The sequence below is a fragment of the Salvia hispanica genome, chromosome 1, assembly GCF_029641045.1.
Source record: "Salvia hispanica isolate PSC_SH4W2 chromosome 1, Shi_PSC_v1, whole genome shotgun sequence".
NCBI lineage: Eukaryota > Viridiplantae > Streptophyta > Magnoliopsida > Lamiales > Lamiaceae > Salvia > Salvia hispanica.
In genome coordinates this window covers 18,619,629-18,644,729 of record NC_142692.1, presented here as the reverse complement: position 1 = coordinate 18,644,729, position 25,101 = coordinate 18,619,629, and the positions used below count along the sequence as shown (strand labels likewise).

Here is a 25,101-nt window from a genome sequence, read left to right as displayed (position 1 = left end):
AAAAAATATTACTACTTACACATAAAATAACTAAAACTCAATATTCAAAATTTGCATATTGTTTCCACAAATAGTCAATTATTGCATTTCGTAGTTCAAGATGAGCACTTTTATTTCTTATTGCGTCATATCGAGTTAAATACTTTAATTCGAACATCTTCATTTGTTGTCATCTCAACTTCTGGTTGTGGCACCTCTCTAGCAACTTCAATTGGAGAACTAAGGCCACGCTCATCTTCAATAATCATGTAATGTAAAATTATGCGTGTAATAATTAGGTCACGCAACACTTTTTTCTGCCAAAAACGCACTGATAATGCTACGATTGCGAAACATGCTTGAAGAACACCAAATGCATGTTCTACATCTTTTTCTACGTGCCTCTTTGTTTCATTGCAAAATATTTTGTCTTCGGAGTACGAGGCTCTTGAATTGTTTGCGCAATAGTAGACGATTTTGGGTATATACTGTCAGCTAAATAATAACCTATATTGTATTCTTTTCCTTGAATAACATAATGAGTTGTAGGAGCGATACCTTGAGTGAGATTATAGAAAAGATGGGATGATTCTAACACATTGATATCGTTGTTGCTGTCGGATAATCCAAAATATACATGTCATATCCAAAAATCATAATCAACTACAACTTAAAGGATAATTAGAGGATTTGATTCTTGATTTACCGGATTATTATTAGATTAAATTTTTGTTAGTTGTTTTAATTTTAATTATTAGTCTTTTATTTTTATTTTATGTATTTGGCGTACGCTTCCGTATTTTAGAATTTCTATATTATGTATCGTTTTAATTATTACTACCTCCGTCCATCAAAATTTGTCTCACTTTGACCCGGCACGAGTTTTAAGAAATGTAATGGAAAGTGAGTTGAAAAAGTTAGTGGATTGTGGGTCCTATTTTTATATATTAGTTTTATAATAAAATGTGAGTAAGAATGAGTTAGTGGAATATGAGATCCACTACCAAAAATGGTAAAATTGAAATGGGACAAATTTTGGGGGACGGACGGAAATGGAAAAATGGGACAAATTTTTGTAGACGGAGGTAGTAATTTTTAACTATTACTCCCCCGTCCCAGTTTAAGAGTCACATTTTGCCATAAAAGTCCGTCATAGTTTAAAAGTCACATTTAGAATTTTCCATATTTAGTCATACAATTTTACCCCATTTTTAATCAAAATTACATCAAAATGTCATTATCTACATTAAAATAAACCAAAACAAAAATAAAAAAACCAAAAAGTCAAAAATGGACTCATCTTCAACCAACTCACTTCATTTATTACACACTCCATCATCTCACTTCAATTATTACACACTCCACCATCTCACTCCACTATTTCACTTCATTTATTACACACTCCATCATCTCACTTCATAAATTATATACTCCACCAATTTTTAAAACCCGTGCCATAACTAAATGACACTCCTAATAACGGAGGAAGTATTTGTTATATTTGATGCATATTTAGTTTGAATAATATTAATGTACGTCTGGTATTTATTTAACTAATTAATATGTAAGTGAAGTATTAATTTCACTAATAAAACAATTGTTTCCGCAAATTTATATGTACGGGAGTATTAACTAGAAGAAATAAATAAAGAAAATAAAATAAAACATTCAAATAACCAAAGTAATCAGACAAGGAGTGGAATTCCAATGATAGACCTTTCACAATTATGATTTACACAAAACACAATTATGGTACCCCAACACAGCTCATGCAATATTAGAACGAGTCACGTAAGTATTGCTCATGCGACACAAAGTAGGTTACACACTAAGGTCGTCAATCTTAGATTAACAACTCCCAAAAGCTCAATTAGACCCTCTAGATATCATCACTCTCAATTAACACAACCGTTTTAAGGGGAATTAATTGTAGTGTCAACTAAGCTCTTCTAACTCGCAAACCTCCTATGTCAATTATGTTGCAAGTCAATAAATCATCATAAAATGTGTCATTCAAACATAAAACAATTATATAACACTTAGAATAGAAGCATGCAATGAACAAAATGAATACTAAAAAACTGGAATTATATAACCAATAAAAGTTACTAACACATCCCAAGAATTCTTATAGTTTAGCTACTCTTAGACAAATAGCAAAAACTACAAATTAAAGTACAAAACATAAAAAAAAAAAAAAAAAAAAAAGCAAACAAAATCTAAGGATGAATTGTTGTGCAATCTTTAGTCTTCTCTTGCCTTGCTCCAATCTTCAAGAACGGTGGATGGAATGCTGGATGGAGGAATTAGGGTTGAAGAGTGGAGGAGGAGCCTTGAGGGCTCACCAATTTTGGGGGCTATGAATGTTTGTATATTATGAATTAGGTTATAGGGTATATAGGCTTGAAAAAGGTTTAAACTTGGTAACAAGTGTCCTCCAAGTAGTAAGAGTGATGGAAATTTCGTGCTCCATAGGTTAAGGAAAAGATTTGGCTTCACAAGGTAATAGTTTATTTCCTTCCTTGAATTTACGCCTAAATTTAGCACTTGACAGCATTGCGCGACGTTCGTAGAATGTCCAGAACTTTATCCAAAGAACCCCGATTGAGATTTTCTAAGTACCATCGCGAACTCTTTCGAAGACAAAGAGAATGGTATGTAGAACGCTCTGATCGGACTTCAGAATCGCCGGCAAAATGGGTTTGAACTGGGATTGTTGCGCGCGAACAAGCCCAGCGCGCAACTGGACAGCTTCTTAGCTCTCTGGACTGGTTTTCAGCGACCGTTGGCGTGTGCCAGCGGCCCACTGGGTTGCGCTTTTGCTCCATCTTCCAGATTTGTACCTTTTTATGCCATTTTTCAGCTCTATTTTGCACAATTCTCACAAAACACGTCAAAAATGTCAAATTGATAAAATATGCAAATAATGGACATGTAATGCAACTTTGACACTCAAAATTGACCAAATAAATGCCTTAAAAAAGTGCAAAATCCGAGCGTATAATTCCTTTCCAATCCCAATTAGTTTGAGGCCTTTTGGTAGTGACCCAAAAATAAATCCGTGCGAACTTAACCCAAAGCGGACAATATCAAACTAATATCGCAGTCGACGATCCTAACAAGTGGTATCAGAGCCCAGATGACTTTGGGTCGGGCCTGGATGATCTGGTTTTGGAGGTTGGTTGGTTTCTGTTTTTATTATAGTATGTTGCTATTACTATATCTTGATTTGATTAACACCGACAGTCAAATAATGAATCCAGAAATTAAAATTTATGGCATTGAATATTTAGTAAAAATTTTTTTTAAATATTTTCTGAAAAAATATTACTCCATTCGCCGTCGAATATTACCCGATTTTTCATTATGACTTTTAAGAAATGTGAAAATTTCTGAATTGGTAAAACACATGTAAAAGTTTTGTATTCTAGCTTATTAGTGGAATGTGAATAGAATGAAAAATAATAAAATGTGATATTTATTTACCACTTACAGAAAAGGTAAGCCGAAACTCCTATTGACAACAAATGCAATGGCAAAAGAGACCCCTAATATTGTCGGACAGAGCTAGGTAGTATTATTTGAGTAACTTTATCTTCTGATTTAAATAGATTTTTTTTTTAAAATGTAATATTTAAATACTTTTATAAATAATAATTTCATAATTTATCCATGATATTTTAAAAATTAATAAATTAAATAGAATAGAATTCAACGTTAATGAAATCGAAATTATAAATATAATTATCTTTTAATAATCTACTACTCTACTACTAACCTTATATATTTAACTATATAAACCAATTTAAGTCAAGAAGCCCATTAACTTTAATAATAGGTCCACATATTTTGGCCCATTTTCATTAACAAATTTTTTTAAAAATAAAAAAAGTTGAAACACTGTCTTTTTTCCCAAAAATATTCCCTACTCACCTTCGGCTTTACCTCCTACTACCATCTCTCCCTGATTTGATACCATTTGACATGTTTTAAAAAATTGTAACTAAAAATAAAAATGGGTTGAAAAAGTATTACTTTTTAAATATTAGTTTTAAAATAAAATGTGAGTTAGAATGAGTTAGTGGAATATAAAGTCCACTGCCAAAAATGGTAAAAGTGAATGTGATAAATTTTTATAGGCGGATGACAGAAAAAATAAGTGCCAAGTTTTCTGTGACGGAGGGAGTAAGATTCTTGTAGCCCATTTAGTTGCCCATTTATGAGATGTAAGTTGGGCTTTATATTATTATTATTGCTTTTGTAGGAGGCCCATTACAATATCGTATGTAGGTTGGGCTTCATGTTGTTGTGTGACAGGAATCTTTCAACGATACATATACACAAATTCTCGTTTTCAAAAATTACTAATACTTATTTTTTTTGTTTTCAGTAGATAGCCGTCAAATTTATACTAAACAAAATAAAAAAGTTATTAATTCTCATAATAGAGACATATATATTCAATTTCAACTTTAATGCCTATAAATTGTTAATAATGGTGATTGAAAAGTATACAACACTCTAGTTTCGAGAAAGGAAGAGACATCGAAAGTGACGGTCGTGCACAACATACAAATTGATTCATAAATTTTCCACTAATGTCTCAAGTATGAACAATAAAAGACATGGATACATACAACTCACTGACTAAATAGTACACTCTCGTCAGTATTACACCTGATATGCAGTATAAAGACTTATTGACTAAATCTTCATGAATTCAATAGGTGATTAATATTTGTACATGCAATAATTTAACATAAAAATTCCATTGGATGTCCGCACGGTGCGGACGTCTCCAGCTAAGATTGACATAATATCCTTTTTTTAGTATGTCTTAAAATAAGATGACATATCTTTTTAAAAATAATAAAATAAGTAACTCTCAAATTAATACATCAACCACTTTTTTCTCCCTAATTAAAATATTCAACTCAATTTTTTTTTTCATTTAATACTTACGCCTTCTCTAGTTAAACACATTAACCAACAAGTTCTAAAATCTTACGCCGACTAAAAAATGTGTCAATCTTAGCCGAAAAAAGGGAAGATGAAATATAATTATTGATGATAATAATTAATGACCTAACTTAGAGCTCCATGGACATATATATAGTGGGGAGGTAATTGAGAAAACTTAGCTTTAAAAATCAAAATTTCTAACCCATAAATGCGAAATCCTCCATGGCGCACATGTCATGCGCTCGGAAGGTTAAGGCGCACGGATTGTTCCTCTTCTTTGAACAAAGGGAAACTGTTGAACTTTCATGGCTGCGCATGCGGTCGATAGGTCTAGGGGCACAAGCTATGTGTGAGTTGGTGGGGATAGTATACTAAAGAATATTTCGAGTGTGCATGGTGCTTGCACAGGTACTCAAATGAGTGTATACGGGTACCCCAGATCCACTTCTCATCCAAAGGAGATAAAATGACATTATCATGATGGTTTGTTTTATAATTGCAATATGTGAGAACATATATACTCCATCCGTCCCACCACAAGTGATCAACATTCCATTTTGAGTTGTCCGACCACAAGTGATCAATTTCCTTTTTTAGCTAAAAATAAAACTTCAACCATCTCTTACTTTATTCCTTCTTTCTTACTTTATTATCTCTTCATCTCTCTTACTTTTTCTTTTCTCATACTTTACTCTCTCCACTTTAACTCAATATATATCATTTTCTTAATTTCCGTGTCCAAAAGAAATCCATCACTTGTAGTGGGACGGAAGGAGTGTAACAAACAAGTCTAAGCAGTGGCAAATGCATAATTTTTATACTGGGGGGGGGGGGGGGTTTCCAAATTACCATTACGAAGTGTCGACGATTCTAGAAACAACCCAACACATTACGGAGCTGCGAGAAAGATGAACGAGAGATACAAGTAATTTGAGTTGCATTTTTCTCCTCTTATGTGCTTGTTCGTATCTATCAATTATCATGGGTGCCCTAGTAAGTTATAATATGTACAGAGTACATTTTTTCTTCTCTAATACATTTGTACTCCCTCCGTCCCAAGAAAGTTGATACTACAAAACTTTTGGGCACGGAGATTAAGAATTTATATTAAATAAATAGAGGAGATGAAAAAGTAGGAAAGATAAGAAAGAGTAAAGTAAATGATGGAATAAAGTAAGAGTGATTAGATGTTTTGTCTTTTATTAAAAAAAGAAATGACTCAACTTTGTTGGAACGAACTAAAAAGGAATACGACTCAACTTTATTGGGACGGAGGGAGTATTTAATATTTTGTTTAATTTCTATTATGCTTTTACTTCTTTTGTTCCAGCCCATATTAAATGTTTTGATATCCGAGTGAAAAAGAAGGTAAAAAGAAATAATATGATATTATCTTTTGTAAGCATTGCTCACAATAAAAAGGACCGAAATTATGTATCAAAAAATAAAAGCAATTACAGTCGAAGCCACCACAATCTGGTTAATTGACCAGCTCACAAACCAACTAAGCTAATTGAGTGCTTGGGAAATGATGTATAATTATACATACTATAGTAAATAGTTAAATGGGTGGGGTTTCCAAGGAACCCCCACACCTCCATATAGGTAGGTTCGTGTAACACCCCGACATTTTAGGGTATAATAAATACGGTGACTGCTACTTAGGCGGACTTAAATGCAACAAGAGCGTAGGCTAGGGTTTCATTTAAATGTATTGACCAGAGTAATCAACGAACTATTTAAGAAATAAGACAACGGCTTAAGCAAGAAAATCAAAAGATGAATGGATATCATAACTATGCTCAAAGGTCAAGGGTTTTAATGTAAATCCAACAAAAACGCATTATGTCTCGATATTCTAAGCAATAATGAAATAGTTCAAAAACGATGATACTAAGTTTCATGTTTAGCGGAAGCAACCAAGAGAAAAGTGAAGAACATGTATGAAGACACAACTCCACTTGATGTTTCAAACGATCATATCATTATTCAATTTATTAGCTCAACACCGCCACCCGCTCGTCACTGCTCAACCTGCACATAGGAAAACACATGCAGGGCTGAGTATTTTAAACATACTCAGTGGACTCATGCCAAAACGTTTTAATAGTTATGCCACCCTTACCATAGTGAACTCGAGTTTTTACATTTATTTAAAGAATATCATCGAGCATCACAAAATAATTTCATGGACTGGCCAGTCAACCAATACCTCCCATTTTCTCATCAATCAACAATTTCATGGTGCGACGAAAGTGTGGCCACACTATTCGCCCACGAGACCGGCCGACTAGCAAGGATGGCTCCCGATCTCCCGTGTACACTAGCCTGATAGGGCTTGCGGCCCTACTCAGACCCGAATTCGTTTATATAGCCCTATAGCCTAATGGAGCGCACTCGCAAACTAGGCATCAGGCACACACAATATCCAAAACAATCACAGGCATGGCATAAGAGTTTAATCCACCCTTATTTCTTCACTTTCATAGATTTGCGACATAAGAGAGTTTAAGAATAAAGCCCACCTCGATTCCTAGATCACAAGTATGTTCTTCTTCTTGCTATTAATCTGTGAGCGCGAGTTATCACCAATTTATGTATTATAAGTAAGTCTCAATCATTGATCAAAATCATGCATGTTCCCACGTTTCCCTTTTTCCCATCGATTAGTTTTAATATCACCATTCAAAATCAAAGTACGATTATCATATCGCTTTTATTCGCACAACAACTCCAGATTTATCATCAAATCGTGTCATGCATGAGTGTTTTTCAAACAACACACGCGCGCACACACACGCGCGCATGAGTGCTATTTGACGGAGTAGAATAAAATATCACGGAGCAGAATAAAAATAATAAACCTCCCCAAATAATTAGGAATAGGCGTTTTTATTGATTCTCTACAAGGAATCAATTTCAAATATTAATTAAAATATGATATGGCAAGATCTCCTTAGATATGGCAAGATATGCTAGGATATTTGAATTTATTTATGGAACAGAATAAACAAGGGATAAAATAATATAATAAAATAATCCATTCTCCCATAATAAGAGATTTTCGAAAATCTCCTTAGATACACATAGGGATCGAAATTTTCATGGATAAAATAAGGAATGATCGGAATTTGGATTTAATTTGGATAATTATCCCAAGCAATAATTAAATCCAAGAAAAATAGAATTTCTTTCCAACAATTAGGAGGGTCGAAAATTCCAATTAAATAAATAATGCTCCTATTAAATTCCCACTCATCCCTTAGGGAAATAATTCACCACAATATTATTTCACCCCGCATCAAAATATTCACATATTCGCATCACAAAATCCACCATTCAACTTTCACCGCCACGTCACATTTTCAACGACTTTGACCATTCCACGGCCACGTCATATTTTCCACAATATTCACAATTCAATAGCCACGTCATATATTCAACAAGTTTGACTATTCAACTCCATCTCAACTCCAAATCGCAATTAGGTCACAAGAAATCACGCAATAAATTACTCATAATTTCATTCACATATTTCATAGCATTAAAAGCATTTAATGCAAAAAATTTCACGCCTCAAAATTAGGGTTCGAAAAAGTGGGATGTTACAGTTCGCCTCTGAGTCTAAGCCTTCTTCATTGTAGGACGAGTAGTGGAACATGTTATCATAGTAGGTGACTCGATTAGCCCCTTGCAGAAGAAAAACGTTTTAACAACTTAGTGGTACGCTCGAATTTTGCATTGTTTTAAGGCCATTATGTGGTTTGTTTTGAGCGTCTAAGTTGCATTACATGTCCATTATTTTCATATTTTATCTATTTTGGTATTTTGACGTGTTTTGTGAGAAATGTGCAAAATAGAGTCTATAAAGATAGCTAAAAGTCGAAGTTTGAAGTCTGTAGCATTTGAGTCAGCTAGCCGTCCGCAGGACCTTACTCAGCGTGCCGCTGGCGCCCATCGACCACTGTTCTGCAGTGGTCCATCTCAGAAATCGTGCCTAAAAGAGGAACACATCCAGCTACCGCTGAACTGTGCACATCGACCGCTCAAAGTAGTCTAGAGAGTTCTCTAAGAATTCCTAGCGACCACTGGACATTATTTTATCGAATTTTATCTAATTTTTACCATAACTAGGAGAGAATTTTTCTCCAAGACTTACCTAACTAGGAGAGAAGATTTACCATTTCATCATACAAGACTTAGAGGCTATAAATACCCCTTCAAGCTTTATCAAATAAACTTTTTGCTGCATATTACACCAGAGAATAGAGAATTATATTTGAGAGTTCCTTCCATTGTTCATCATCTTTCTACCACACTTGGTGTTTGAAGCTTGGAATAATGAGAAGATCAAGACTGAGAGATTCACCATTTGGGTTTTGTTATCTTAGTTCTTATGTTTTCCCTAAAAACTACTCCCTCCGTCCTAAGATAAGTGACTTACTTCTTTTGGACACGAGATTTAAGGAATGGTATTTAAATAAGTTAAAGTGGAGAGAGTAAAGTATGAGAGAGGGAAAAGTAGAGGAGAGAAGAGAGAATAAAGTAAATGGAGAATAAAGTAAGAGAGATGACTTTTTGCTAAAATAGGAAATAGGTCACTTATAATGGGACACCCCAAAAAGGAATACAAGTCACTTATCTTGGGACGGAGGGAGTATGAGTTTGGTTTATTTATTTATGAGTAGCTAAATTTATAGAATTCTAGGGATGTGTTAGTAACCTTTGGTTTATATTCCTATTTATTTATATCTGTTTTGTTTATTGCTTGCTTTATCCTAAGTAGTAGATAATGCTTCATGTTTGAGTGACACGTTCTATGATGATTTCTTGACTTACAAAGTAATCGATAGAACGTTAGAAGAACTAAGCTAACAATGCAATTAATTTCCCTTAAAACGGTGCTTTAAATTAAGAATGAGAACAACTTGAGAGTCTTATAGTGTTTTTGGAGTTGCTAATCTGAGATTGACGACCTTAGTGTGTATACTTTGTGTCGCATGGACAAAATATATGTGACTCGTTCTAGTAAAACATGAACTGTGCTGGGGTATTGTAGTTGGAACTTATATAAACCATAACTGGAAAACACATCCCTGTAATTCCCTTGTCTCATCTGTTTTATCTCTTTGTTTTATCTGCAATTGCTTATTGCTTTCTATTTAAATGCTTAATTTACTATTTTTCAGCATTCAAACAACCCAAAACCGTGTCTCCAAATAGTGAAAGAAGCATAGTCTTAGATAGTCAGTCTGTGATAATGTTCCATGTGTTCGATATCATGTGCTTACCCTTAGCTATACTGTATCTATCTTGTACACTTGCAAGTAGTTGTAGTGCTACAAAATAGTGCATCGCCTAGATAGGTTTTGATCACGTGTTGTAAAAGGTTGCAATGTTAGTCTGAAAGTTTTTCTTACCTAAGATAACTAACATAACTGGTATGGCACAAATTGAGATGAATCATTGTTGCTATCTATTGAAAGATATTATCTCACAAGTTTAATTTATGTATATGACATTGGGCATATGTCAATTAATCATAAACTACTTTGACTTATTAATGAGAAGCGAGTTTTCTTATTTTTTTTACTATAAGATGCTAGTTTTGTTATTACACTAAGTAATGTGCTTGCGTGATTTGATAATTTCCCTATGAGGTCTCTGTAAAAAGAATATATTATTCACTGAAACTGACAAGTTGGAATTTATGCCATGAATAAAAAATAAGGTTTCGAGCTAGAAAATTCTTTGGAAAAGATATTAATTTAATTCACAAGTTTCATGGTAGACTACAATTTAATTAACGGATATTAGCATCTTAATCATATGAAATGTTATAAATCAAAATGGCAATACAAATCACTCGTAATTTTGAGATTGGACAAACAATCAATATTGTTTTAAATAGTGACACAAGATAAATACTCTATTGGGTTGATATTAAATTATGAGTTGTTAATTTAATAAGCACTTGTCCAATGGGTTTGCCCAAGTTCAACGTATACCTCAATGGATTCCTAATTTAACCCAACTATAAACTCTATAAATAGGGGAAAATGACAAGACCGAAAACCCCAACCCTAAAAAGTAAAGAGAAGAATAGGCGGCGCCTCTTTGTGGTGGAGAAAGAGAATCGATTATCTCCTAATTCATATGAGAGACGAATTTTTCCTTTGTCTTCGTTTTCTCTAAGATTTATGTCTTCAGATCTGTCAGATCCTCTATAAATTATACTTCCTCCATCCCGGAATATTAGACTCACTTCTTTTGGGCACATGATTTAAGGAATTGATATTTAAATAGTTAAAATGGAGAGAGTAAAGTATGAGAGAGGGAAAAAATAAGGGAGAGAAGAGAGAAAAAAGTAGGTGGAGAATAAAATAAGATAGATGCTTTTTGCTAAAAAAGGAAATGAGTCTAATATGTTGGGACATCTCAAAAAGGAAAGTTGGTCTAATACCTTGGGACGGAGGGAGTAATCAAATTCGCCCACACGATATATTAGAATGAAATTTGAGAATAAGTTAGAAGATTCAATGTCCAGTACAGGCACGACACGTGGAGAAGGTGCAAGCCATATCGATTCTTTGGAGAATTGTACCACAGTTAATTTGCTTTTGTATGAAATAGATGTGTTTTTCAATAAATCTATGTATTAACACGAAAATGGGTTAATCCACATAAATTAGGGGTGGGTCGATACGATATATCGTATCGAAAACGTTGTATCGTGTATCGTATCGAAAATATCGATATGAAAGAATTTCATATCGTTATCGTATCGAAAGTTTCAATATATCGAATTTTCGATATAAAAAAATTTCATATCGTTATCGTATCGATATTTCGATATATCGTACCGAAATTCGATATATCGTTAAATATCGATATATATCGATATATATCGAAAATATCGATATATCGAAAATATCGATATATCGAAAATTTTCGATATATATCGTATTTTCGATATAAAATGATATATCGCAATATAAGGAAATTCATTTCGTTATTGTATCGAAAACTTACGATACGATATCGTATCGTATCAAAAATTCGATAATTTTTCGATATTTTTCAATACGATACTAGCGATTTATCATTTTTTCGGTATTTTTCCTCAGCCCTACACATATTATAATTACCTAAATATATCATATTTGACTCTCGACAAAGCAACTGTTAGCAGAGTTCGGAGCAAAGGTCGTGCCCCTTGTGTCGGTATGCACAATCGTGTGGCCTTTACAGTAACGTGATCTAATGATAGCTAAAACCTTTGTTGGTTCCAATTAAAGCTTCGTCATTAAGGCAAGTTTCACTCACAAAAATCACTAATCCATCCTTACAAGAACAAGGCTGCTTAACTTAGACTAAGTTTGTATTCAAGGTGACTTGGTGCAAGACCATGAAGTAGATAGTCATTCAACTTCTCATGATCTAGACAGACAACTTCATGAAGTTGAGAAATGACTTTTCCATGGCAAACAGAACATTTGTCATAAATTATTCTTGCATTATCAATTAAAGAATCTCTTTTCATATCAAGCGCTGAGCGTTTCTTTAAAAAAAACAAATACTGGTTATATTTTATAAAAACTAAGTTGATTAACTATTAATTTTGACTATTCAGATTTTGCCTCATAGAAATATAAGTATACCTTATAGGAAAGATAATACCTAATGAGTGTCCTGTCTCAAATCGGATCTCTATTATACCGAACAAACTTTAAATTTTATATATTACTTTGGGGATAGTTGATGCCATTGTTTATGGATGCAATGCCAAATATTTGATTAAAAAGTGTTAGTTAAATCCAGAATGTTATATCTCAAGATTCTAGTCATAAGATTGTTCCATTGCTAAGTAGGTCATATGGTGTGGATCGCATCAAACATATCATTTATATACTGATTCACTAGATTATGTGAATAATGTTACTAATATAGCTCATGAGTAACCTAAAATAAACGCGAGCCAATCAACAAAAGGTCACAACCGATGTCGACCGGAATTTCTAATATATACCCACCTGTTTTTATTTTATTTTATCTATTTATTTTTAAGTGTACCATTCGACTAATAGAGTTATCGAGTTGAGTCGCGCATAATTTAGTTGAGTCTAGTTCTCGCTCTACATGTATGATCACAAGACATAGAATTTCCCTTGTGATTCCCCTCTCAAAAAAAAAAAAAAAAATTCAACTTACTCAGAACCTTACATCAATTGATATAAGGTTTAATTACCTACAAATTTTAGTTTTTAATCAGAACTACTATTTTTCTGGTAAATATACACAAACTTTCAATTTTTTAAAATTTAATGTGAATTAAAAGTTCAGTCGAAATCAATTATGTTAATATATTACCAAAATTTATTACGGTCGTTTTGTTATGAGCTAGAAATTTTCATGTCATTTGGAACAAGAATGGTAACATGCAAAGTAAGAAAAAGGTAATTTCTATATTGAATTTTAAAAATAAAGGAAGAACATTTGCAACCGAAATGAAGAGGTGGAAAAATATACCAAAATATCAATATACCACTTTATTATACCAAAAATAATATGAATGTTAAAATTTTGGAATACAATTATTTTCTGTATGGTATGGTATATATCATACTAGAAAGTTTCGTAAAGATACAATACTTGAAAATTTCGATATAGTAACTATGACATACCAAATCACTTGTACAGTATTGATATTGAAATGAGCCACACTTACCGAAAAATAATTTTAATAGAAGAGTATGATATCTACTCATACCGATATTTTTAGTAAATATATAATATGAAAGTTTTGATAAGATATATTGTACCGATCCAATTCTAGCAATGATATAAGAAGAATATCACCTTCGTTTTCATTTCTATTGGCACATAGTTTATTAACACATATACAAAATTTCACTTAATAAATTTACTGTCTACCAAATAAGACTAATAAATTTGCATTAATTAAATTCTAAAATATCAGAATTTTGTGTATTGTTTGGCTAAAAAAAAAAGGATTTGATTAAAAAAATTTGTTTAATATTAGTATATATATCTATAGACAGGTAAATCTAAACCATATACAAAGATGTGCTATTAAGGTCACAATAATATTCCTTAACTTATGAGGTAGGGATTGCCAGAAGATGTTTATGATTGTTGAAGTCAGGAATGTCGATCGAGAGGATCAACTACAGTAAAGAAAACTAAAATGTAGGTGGAAAAAATATCTAAAATACTGCACTTACTGTAATGAAAATACCAAATTTTCAATATACCACAATTTTCGGTACGTACGGTATGACACCATTTTCCAAACACGGTATACCGCAAATACGGTATATACTATATCGTGGTATACCGCATATACGGTATATGGCGAAAACATGTATATACCGAAATATTAAAAATATACGTATAACATATATATACACTTGTATTTAATATATTATATGGAGTACAAAATAGAATTAAAAAGTTAAAACCCCTAACCTTACTTTCACAAATAAGTCTCGCCGCCCCAACCCCGTGACTCCGCCGGCCTCAGCCCCGCCGCGCCACCACAAGGTTCATCTTCACGTGTGTAAATTCTCTCTTCAATTGTTAGCTGTTCTGTTCCCCGGGAAGGATTAGAATATAATTTGAGAGAGAAATCAAATGTTGGAAAATTTTGTGTAACATCTCAAATACTTCTTGTAATAATATGATTGATACATGTGCGAGTACATGAACTCTTTTATTATTTCAATTAGTTTATCTCTGTCGTAAGTGTAGTTTCACAGTGTGAATTTGCGAGCTGAACTACGTGTACATTACTCCATCCGTCCCACATTTATAATAACATTTAGTTATGGCACGGGTTTTAAGGAATTGGAGTGTATAATTAATGAAGTGAGAGGTGGAATGTGTAATAAATGAAGTGAGTTGGTGGGGTGAGATGATGAAGTGTGTAATAAATGAAGTGAGATGATGCAGTGTGTAATAAATTAAGTGAGTTGTGAGTCCCTTTTTGACTTTTTGGTTTGTTATTTTTGTTTTGATTTTTTTTAATGTAGATAATGACATTTGAGTGTAATTTTAGTGAATAATGGGGTAAAATTTTATGTGCAAATATGGTAAATTCTAAATGTTACTCCAAATGTGGGACGAACTTTTATGGCAAAATGTTACTACAAATCTGGGACGGAGGGAGTATAACGGTATACTGCAATAACAGTATGGTAATTCTTAAAGATGGTAATCTCGATATATCAAAAATATTATCGAGGTAATTCGGTGTGATATATCACACCGAAGTAATGTACCTAACGGAAACTATATCGAGGTATAAAAATATTATCACACCGAATTTTTGGTATACCGAATTGCGATATATCAAAAAATTCGGTAAGATATAATTATGACATTTTATCATTTTGCAATTTTTGGTATAGTCGGTATGCAGTGTACTGTAACTGCCCACTCCTAATCTATCGAGTATCTTACATTAAATTCTAAGTGATTTCTTAACACGCATCAGTCACACTTGATTTCCAGAAAATGGATTTTTATTGTTTTTACCTTAGAGGTAAGAAAATTGTGGGATTTGAAGCATAATTACTCTTTTATAGGATATGGAGTTGCATTATTTAGTATAAATACGTAATTAATGGTTACTACTCCCTCCGTCCCCATTAATAGTCACACTTTTCCATTTCGATCCGTTCCCAATTAAGAGTCACACTTCATTTTTACCATAAATAGTAAGTAGGTCCCACATTCCACTAACTCAATTCACTCACATTTTATTATAAAACCAATATAAAAAAATGGGCCCCACATTCCACTAACTTTTTCAACCAACTTTTCTTTACATTTCTTAAAACCCGTGCCCGGTCAAAGAGTGACTCCTAATAGGGGACGGAGGGAGTATCTTTTATTCACTCATTTTTTCTGAAATAAACGATGAAAATTACGACGTAGGCACATTTTCTTGGAATCAGTAAATTGAAAATTCGAGTCACCTAGTAAATCTCAACACGTAAAAGCAATGACATTTATGATTACATGACTTGTCAATCTAATATGTTGGTAGTTTTCTCACTCCTCTTGAACTTTTTTTAGTTATGAAATATGCAAAATTGAACACTTATTTATTTTCCTCATTCTCATTTTCAACTCGAATTTTTCCCATCATATATCTTGAATTACAATGAAAATATCATGCGAGTGGTGATTGTTTTATACTAGCTAGCTTGTGTAAACTAGTAAAATGAAATAGTATAGAGTGAGTAATTATATATAGGGGTTCAGTGATTAATTGTAGACGATATGTTTTGGTCTATAATTAAATTTATAATTATGGTCAAATCATATTTGACTGTTAACTGAGGTGTTAACTTTGGACTAAAATATATTATTGAAATCAAAAAGTAATAAAGTTAATATAAGGGACCATTTTTTTTAAAAGATAATTGTAAATAACAAATTTTAGACTTTAGTCTTAATAAAAATGTGAAATAACCTTCACCACACAATGGAAGATATGATAGTAGCGGTAATGTGAAAACAAAACAAAGTTTGAAAATGAGTGACCAATAGACAATGGTCACATGAGTTTTATTTGATGATAGTACAATCATTAGCAGCGATTCTGGTCTGTTTATATTCATATTAAAATTTCATCCAACAGTTGACTGGTCAAATTTTGAATTTTCAAATAATATCAACAGTCAAATGATTCTCAATCAAACTACCAAATTAGTTACTTTAGCATCCTATAAACAAAAACATTATCGATTCGCATTCCATATGGATGTCGCCACTCAGAAAATAAATCATTATATATAAATGGAAAATGTTTTAGAGACATGATGTCTTCAAGCCATAATGCCATAATGAGGTTAAAATAATCATTTTAGATTGTTTTATATATTTTTTAAAATTTATGTTTTATACATGTACCATACTACCCTTATGCATATAAAACATTTATTTGTATTTAAGAATTAATTACTTAGGAAAATTGTATGTATATTTATGGAAGGCTTGATTTAAGCAAATACTATATGGATAGTGATTTCTCCCTCCTCCACATTAACCTCTCGTCATCGTCACTTTATTAACCTCTCGTCATCATCATCGTCCACCATTTTTAAGTTTCCACACACCATAGCTAATAAAAAAGTTTTCAGATATTTACAAATTTATTATGCATGACACTTTCAACACACTATACCTAACAAAATGGGCATTCTTCTCCACTTGCAATATAATTTGCTTAATATCTATGTAGTCCCAAAATGCAAAAATCTTGCGATGTGATAATCTAGTTATATGTGAAAAATGTACAACATCCCAAAAATCTCACAAACCCCCCATATATATTTAATTGAACATGTATAGGAGGCCTAAAACACATATAAATAAGAGAAAAGAGTGGTATCTTTGATGTTTTTTTATATTATGGCAGCAATGATTTGGATGAACAAGGCTGAAGATGCCGCAACCTGCGACGCGGAGGGCCGGACGGTGGAGGCTGGTCGACGGAGGGAGGAATGAAGATATTTCTGCCGTGTTAATATCTTTATTTTTGATTGCATACATTTAAGGTAAAAGATTGTAATTTGATATGAGTTTGACTTTTGATATGAGTTTGACTTTTGATATTAATTTGATATGATAAAAGATATTAATTTGATATGAATTATCTTTCCTTTTATGATTAATTGATATATATTCATTTATTCAATTATTATTTAATTCAAAATAAGGGTATATTAGTCTATATTATAATTTGGATTATGGAAAAGTGACATAATACCCTTATGGCTTGGAGACATTATGTCTCTAAATCACTACTCATATTAAATACTAGTAGTGTCATATTCTAATATTTATAGCACCCTAATCAAAAGTCAAGATCAAATTTTCATCCTTAAATTTTAAAATGAGTGGATGAGATTAAATCTTACGAATCTCAATAAATAGTAGACAAAATATCAACAAAAGGGTAATATCGTCATTATGTTATCATATGATAATTTTCGTGAATATTTTTTTATATCAATATAGTGTATTACAAATATCAACAATATAACATAAGAATATCAACACTAGTACAAGAAAATATCAACACATATTTATTGAGATTTTTACATGGTTTTATTGAGATTTTTTGATGTATTTGTTGATAAAAATCTAGTTATCAACATTCACGAAAACTAAAATAAAAAATATTAAATTTCATCATCCGAACGTCGTCGGAACATATGCAATTGAGATCTCGTTGGAATCTTTATAAAATTATTTTTAATTTGATATATTTTTTGTGAAAAAATAATTTAAATCGAGAGAGTTACATAAATTTAAAGTTTTAAGATGATTTTAATGAGAGGGAATTGACATTAATACCCTCTAATTTTATTTATTAATTTTAATTCAAAATATAATTCATATGATATTATTTCTACTGCTAAATCTTCTAATTCTTCTAATTTAATAGCTAAGATTTAGTCTTAATTTATAATTACTAATTAATTAACAATTAATCACTGCATGTAGTCTATGTTCACAGGTTATTTAGCCACAAAATTAAAATTAAGCGTATGGTTTAGATTCGATAATATTCGAGGATTCATCTTAATCATGTTAGATAATAGTACTGAAATTGATAGTAAACTCATAAAACTGTTTAATATTTAATTAAACGATTTATAAGATCTCGAAAGTACGAAGCAAAACAATTAAAAATATACTCATATCAGAATATATTAAATTACCTTCTAGAGAAATGAAAAGATTGCGATGTTTCTTAGATATGTTATGAAAATCTTAGTTGTTGTTTTATTATTATTATTATTATTATTATTATTATAATAATTATTATTATTAATCACATTTCTCCTCCTTAATCTTATTTTACTGTATTATCCTTGTGATGTATGGACCATTAATTTATTTTTATAGTATTAGTCTGTAATTTTAAAAAATTAAGCAATATATATACAGCATAAATATAAATTAAATAAATATGTATAATTCAGCCTTACACAAAGTTAATAAATTCACAAATAATAGTACACTAATATTTTTGGTGACAATAAATTGAAAATTAAATTAAAGTATATATCAATTGCAAAAAAATTAAAAATAAATTATTCAGTACTATAAACAATATTCACGAAGAGAATTTATCAATATAATAATTTATATTTAATGAAAGAATGAAAAATAATATATATAGTTTGATTTATTATTTCACTAATTATTTGTTAGCACACTGATATTATTAATTTAATATTATATATATTTTATAATTTTTACATTAGATTATTACCAATATGACATCATACACATGCAAATTAATAATAAAACATTAATAACAAATTTTTAACCTAAAAATATGCACATTAAACTTGGTATATTAAATTCAATTACATGTAAAAGACATAAAATTATAATCAATAAATATAATAAATATATTTGCATATAAATATAAACTTTTACTTAAATTTAAAATATTCTACAAATACAGTAAATCTATTATAATTATAAATCTTTCATAAAGAGTTTATAAATATAATAAATTTATTATAATTATAAATCTTCAACACTATAATTATCATGAGTATGGTATTATGTATTTATCTTATTTTAGATAATCAAAATTCATGAATATTGGCCCAATTTGTGATTCCCCATTTGAAGTTTTAAATTTCTCTCATCCACATCGTTTTAGTCCCCACACCTATGTACTCTAGTAACTTTTGCACTCTAGTTGATCAAGAAATATCGTACATGCTAATATGGAGTATAATACATTCGCGAAAGCATCACTAAAATTAGCTTAAATATTACTCTCACGGTCCGCTAATATAATAGAAGTTTAGATACGGTATAAGTTTTAGGAAATGTAGTAGAAAATTGATTAAAAAAATTAGAGAAAAGTAGGTCCTATTTTTATATACTCTCTTCGTCCCATTCAAGATGTCTGCATTTTTTAGTGATACGGAGTTTTAGATGGAGTAGTTGTTTGAGATAAGTAAAAAAAGTGATTGAATATTTTAATGGGGAGAGGGGAGGAAGGGATTTATTTCTAAAAATAGATAGTGGACATCTTGAAGGAAACAAACTAAAAAGGAAAGGTGGACATTTTAAATAAGACGGAACGAGTATTAGTTTTATAATAAAATGCGAGTGAGATTAAGTTAGTGGAATGTGAATTGTTACCAAAAATAGTAAAAACAAATGAAAAATTTATTAATGGAAGACAAAAATGACGAAATGGAAAGTGTATTGATGGACGGAGGAATAATATACGCTATCACAATTCACAAAGCCAATAATCAACCATAACAATACTTTCTAGTAAATAAATTTAAAAATCTTATAAGATTCATATTTCATATATTCATGGAAAACAGTCATGGAAAATACGTTACAAGCTAATACCATTTGTTTTGCTTCCAAGTACCATAAAAAATAAAAATAAAAAGTACCATAAATAGTAAATTCAAACGGACAAACACAACAAACTTTGACAATTGCTGAAATTATCAAAGGCTGCAGATCATTAAGCAAGATAAACGGTTCCATAGTGTCAACCTTCTTCTGTGGTGGTAACGGCATCCACTATAGGGGCGGCGCGCCGGCCGCCCCCTTCCCGGCTACACCGCGGCGGCGTATAGTGGCGGACGCGTCCGCCCCGGGGGCGGACGAATTTGTTGGGGCGGAAGGGGTAGCGCCGGCTTTGCGGCGAGGACGAGCCGCTGGAGAGAGAAAAGCGGCGGTCGCCGCGCCTACCTATTGCGCGGCGACACTGCCGCGGCGGACCGCCGGTTCCGCCTTTTTTTTTTTTTTTTTTAAATTTCGATTTTTTATTTAATTTATTCCACTCCACACCCATTTAAATTAAATACCCACCAATTTGTCTTCCACTCCACACCCATTTTCACTCCACCCCCAATTTCACAACCCTAAACCCTAGATTTTACCGAGATGCACGGGAGAGACGAAGATTCACCCGGCACGGAAGAATCGGGATATGGATACTATCCTTCTTCCCAGCCATCTCAGCTGTGGGGATCGAGTCCCACCCCCCGGGGATCGAGTCCCAGTCCCCCTCCATTCCAGGCGTGGTCACCGACATCCCCGCCATGGCAACAAAGCCAATATCGGGCTCAATCTTCTCATCAGAGGAATTTGGGTCGTTCGGCGTTTGGGGATTATCGACCCACTATGGACTCGCCCAACCATCCGTGGCCGGATACCCCTTCTCACTCTTTCCAGCGCACCCAGACTCCTTTGTCTGATTTCGATAGGTTCACACTAGAGCAGATGATGGGGATGATGAGTCCGGGCCTTCCGGAGACCCCGCCGACGAGATCTGGCGGCGACGGCGGTGGTGGGAGAGGCGGCGGCAACGGTGGTGGTGGGAGGGGCGGCGACAACGGTGGTGGTGGGAGGGGCGGCGGCAACGGCGGTGGGGGGAGAGACGGCGGCGGCGACGGCGGTGGGGGGAGGGGCGGTGGCGACGGCGGTGGGGGGCGGGCCGGCGGCGACGGCGATGGGGATGGCAGCGGCGGTAGCGATTCGCCGGTAACAAGTCGGGCCGTGCACTACACCAAAGACGAGTCGATTGCTGTAGCGAGGGCAGGGGATGCCGTCACATCCGACCCCTGTGTTGGCACCGATCAGACCGAGATTGGCTTTTGAAAGCACGTTTTGTTGACCTACAATGAGTTCAAGCCGAGAGGCGCCAAACCGCGTGACGCGGAACAGATCCGGAAAAAGTTTGGGAGGATTCTGACACCCACCAGGAAGTTCGCGGGCATCTACGGCAACAACCTTATCAACGCTGAGAGTGGCCGCAACGAAGCCGACGTGAAGGCTCTCTCCGTGTCCCAATACAACGCGCTATACAAGCCTAAGTTCACCCAGTGGGAGGAGTTCCGCGTTCTCGAGAACTGCCCGAAATTCAAGGCCATCTGTGCAGAGGAGACCGAGGGTCACGCGGCGAAGCGCAACAGATGCAACAGAGCCGGGAACTACAGCAGCAGCAGCGGCGGACACTCAATCGACCTCTACGACGCCCAAGCGGAGGAGCCCTCTGATACACACACCAGGCGCTCACGCCCTCCGGGGCAGAAGGCCAGTATCCGCAGCGCCCGGATGTCTGCAGGTTCCTCCCGCTACTCGGCGGCCGCGTCTGGATCGCGGGGTGCGCAGACGCCTTCTGGAGCTCAGTCCGTGGACCATGGGGCCCATGTGGTCTTGAACAGGAACCTGAATGTGCAGTTGATGAAACAACTGCAAGATAACTGCCGTTTCTACGAGTCGGCCACCGACCCGATCACCAAGTCGATATACTATGAGCTGATGTGTAGGATCAGAGAGGAGCTGGGGCTGACTGGTCCAGGGGCGACACCGGGGGCGACGGGGGCAGGGGCGGCGGCGCCGGGGGGAGTGGGCGACGAAGATGAGGCCGATGTTTCCGACTCCGCCACCGAGTAGATGGTGGCGGTGTTTTTATTTGTTTTTGTATGTTTTTTTTTTAAATATTCGTTGTGTAATTTTCCGGTATCCATGAATACAACGAATATTTGGTCTCATCGCACTTTTTAATTTTATTATTTATTGTCTTGTTCTTTAATTATTTTTAGTCCGATAATTTTAATTGTAAAATTGAATTAAAAAATACAACAAGAAAAATAAAGTGAAAGTTGTCCACCAAAAAGTGTCCACTATTGCTGCGGACACTTTTTTTTGGGGCTGTGGACAAATAAAATGGGGCTATGGACAAAAAAAAAAAAGTTGTCCACCAAAACTTGTCCACCTATAGTGGATGCTCTAAGAGTTTCCACTATAGTTGGCCGAGCCAAGCCACAAACTGTGGCCAGGCCTGGCCACAAAATCGTGGTCGGGCCATCAATGCCTATGTTTTCCACTATAGTGGACATGCCCAAGCCATACAATCATTTATTTTTTCCATTTTGTTTATATTTTAATTTTACTACAATAAAAATTGTTAGACTATAATAATTAAATAAAATGCATAATTTAATGAAAACTAAATAGAAAATCAAATCTTCGTTGTGTTATAGAACGGGGTAAAATTATACAACGAAAATTGTTTTAAAACACTCAAACAAAAACTAAAAAAATCACCGCCATCGCCGACTGCTTGGTGTCATCATCAGAATCCGCCGCTTCTTCTTTACCCGTTGCATCGTCACAGCCAACGCCATCACCGTCACCACCACCGCCACCGCTCCGAGGTCCCCTCGCCGCCGCCGCCGTGTCCCCCCACCCCAACAACGTCCTCAGCCTCACTATAAGGTCGTAGTACATCATCTTGGTAGGCGAGTCGGTCGACTTCTCATACAAGGCCATAGTGTCCTTGAGTTCCTTCATCATCTGCACCTCCAGGGTGTTGTTCAAAGCCGCTCGGGCCGATCCGGGGGCGGATGCAGACGGGCCCGCAACAGAGTGTTGGGAGGCAGTGGCGGAGGCGGATCTAGCGGCTCGGATTGCGGACTATTGACCCAAGGGCCGTGGACGCCGGGATAGTGACGAGGGGGGCTCCTCCATAACCTCGTCGTTGAGGTCGAAGGTCATTCAACCGCCGTTACTACTACTGTTGTTACCGGCCCTGCCTCGTCTTGTACGCCTTGGCCCAGAATCAGATGCGTTCTCGCAGATGGCTCAGAATTTTGGGGAGTCCCGCAGGACGAGGAATTCTGCCCAGTAGGTAAACTTCTTGCCCTCTTGCACATTGAACAACTGCATCGACACAGGTTTTACGTCGGCTTCGCTGCAGCCACTCTCAGCAGTGCGCAATTGGTTCTCGTATATACCAATGAACTTCCGGAGAGCTGTAGTGATCCTGCCGAACTTCTTTCGGATCTGATCGGGTGTACGGTCGACGCTCCCCGGCGGTTTGAATTGATTGTACACCACAAGGACTTTCCGCCAGAAGCATAAGTCGGTCAGAAGCATAACTACGGCATCTGTCGTCACTGCGTCCCATGACCTAGCAATAGCAACGAACTCATTGTCTGTGTACAGAAACCCTCGTCGACCACCGCCGCCATCGCCTTCTCCGCGACCACCGCGGCGGCCTTGCTGTCCTCCGCCGCCGCCGCCGCCACCTCGCGCGGATCCTTCGCCTCTCCGCCGCCGCCGCTTCTTCCACCGCCTCTTCTCCCCGTCTCTAAACGACCGGGCATCGGGGTCTCAGGCGACCCCTTCAATTGTTCCCATGTGAATCTATCAGATTCATCAAGCGGAGATTGACTGCTCTGGAATGGGGAGGATTGGAATTGGGACGGGAAGTTTATCGCGTCCATGTTGGGTCGGTAGTCGCCCGTCCCCGGTTGGGTACGACCAGCATATCTCTGCTGATAAGCCGGGGACTGACCCCGGTTTTGGGGTGTTTGTTGCCACGGCGCCGACGATGGCGGACTCCACATCTGGGATGGAGGAGGGGTGGGACTCGATCTCCAGTGTTGGGGAGGTGGAAAGCTCCCCTGTCCCGAATCTCCATAGCCGGTGTAACATCCGTGACCCAAATCATATATCATATTGCATCATTACAGATTTTATTATAATTTACATGATATACATTTCTATTAGAATTATAAAGATTGAGTGGGTTAGAATTATAGAGATTGAGTGGGTTGCTATATAATATGGTGATTAGAAATATGCTTTCATTCATGATATTAGCAATTATTTATCACATAATTACATGTAATTGAGTTTAAAACTATAAATAATTGAATTATGTATTATGCGTATATGTACATGTACGTGTTAGACTAGGAGTGCTTTTCTAATTACTAAGCTATACACATAATATTTATTCAAGTCACATGCACATGTCTATTTATGTATACGTAAAGACGTGTAGTTTCAATCAACTAAATTGCAATTTTATATTATATTTACTTTAATACTAGCTTATATTATAATGTTTTAGTTGATACGTGTAGGAATTTTGGAGTTAGCATAAGCTAAAGAAAATGAATAGGTGTAAATATTATTTTGTAACCGACTATAAATCTCTATATATAGGCCTTGAGTGTTTTGTTTATTAAAAAAATAATAAGAAACGAGAAGTTGGAGTCGAGAGGAAGAAAAAAAAAGTCCGAAGGAAGAAAGATAGTAGGAATAGTTATTTTT

The 25,101-nt window shown here is 34.9% G+C and overlaps 1 pseudogene; it reads right to left on the bottom strand.

Annotated features, from left to right (window-relative positions):
* Nucleotides 1-37: 37 nt before the first annotated feature.
* LOC148933382 (uncharacterized) lies at nt 38-610 on the bottom strand (annotated as a pseudogene).
* Nucleotides 611-25,101: the final 24,491 nt, after the last annotated feature.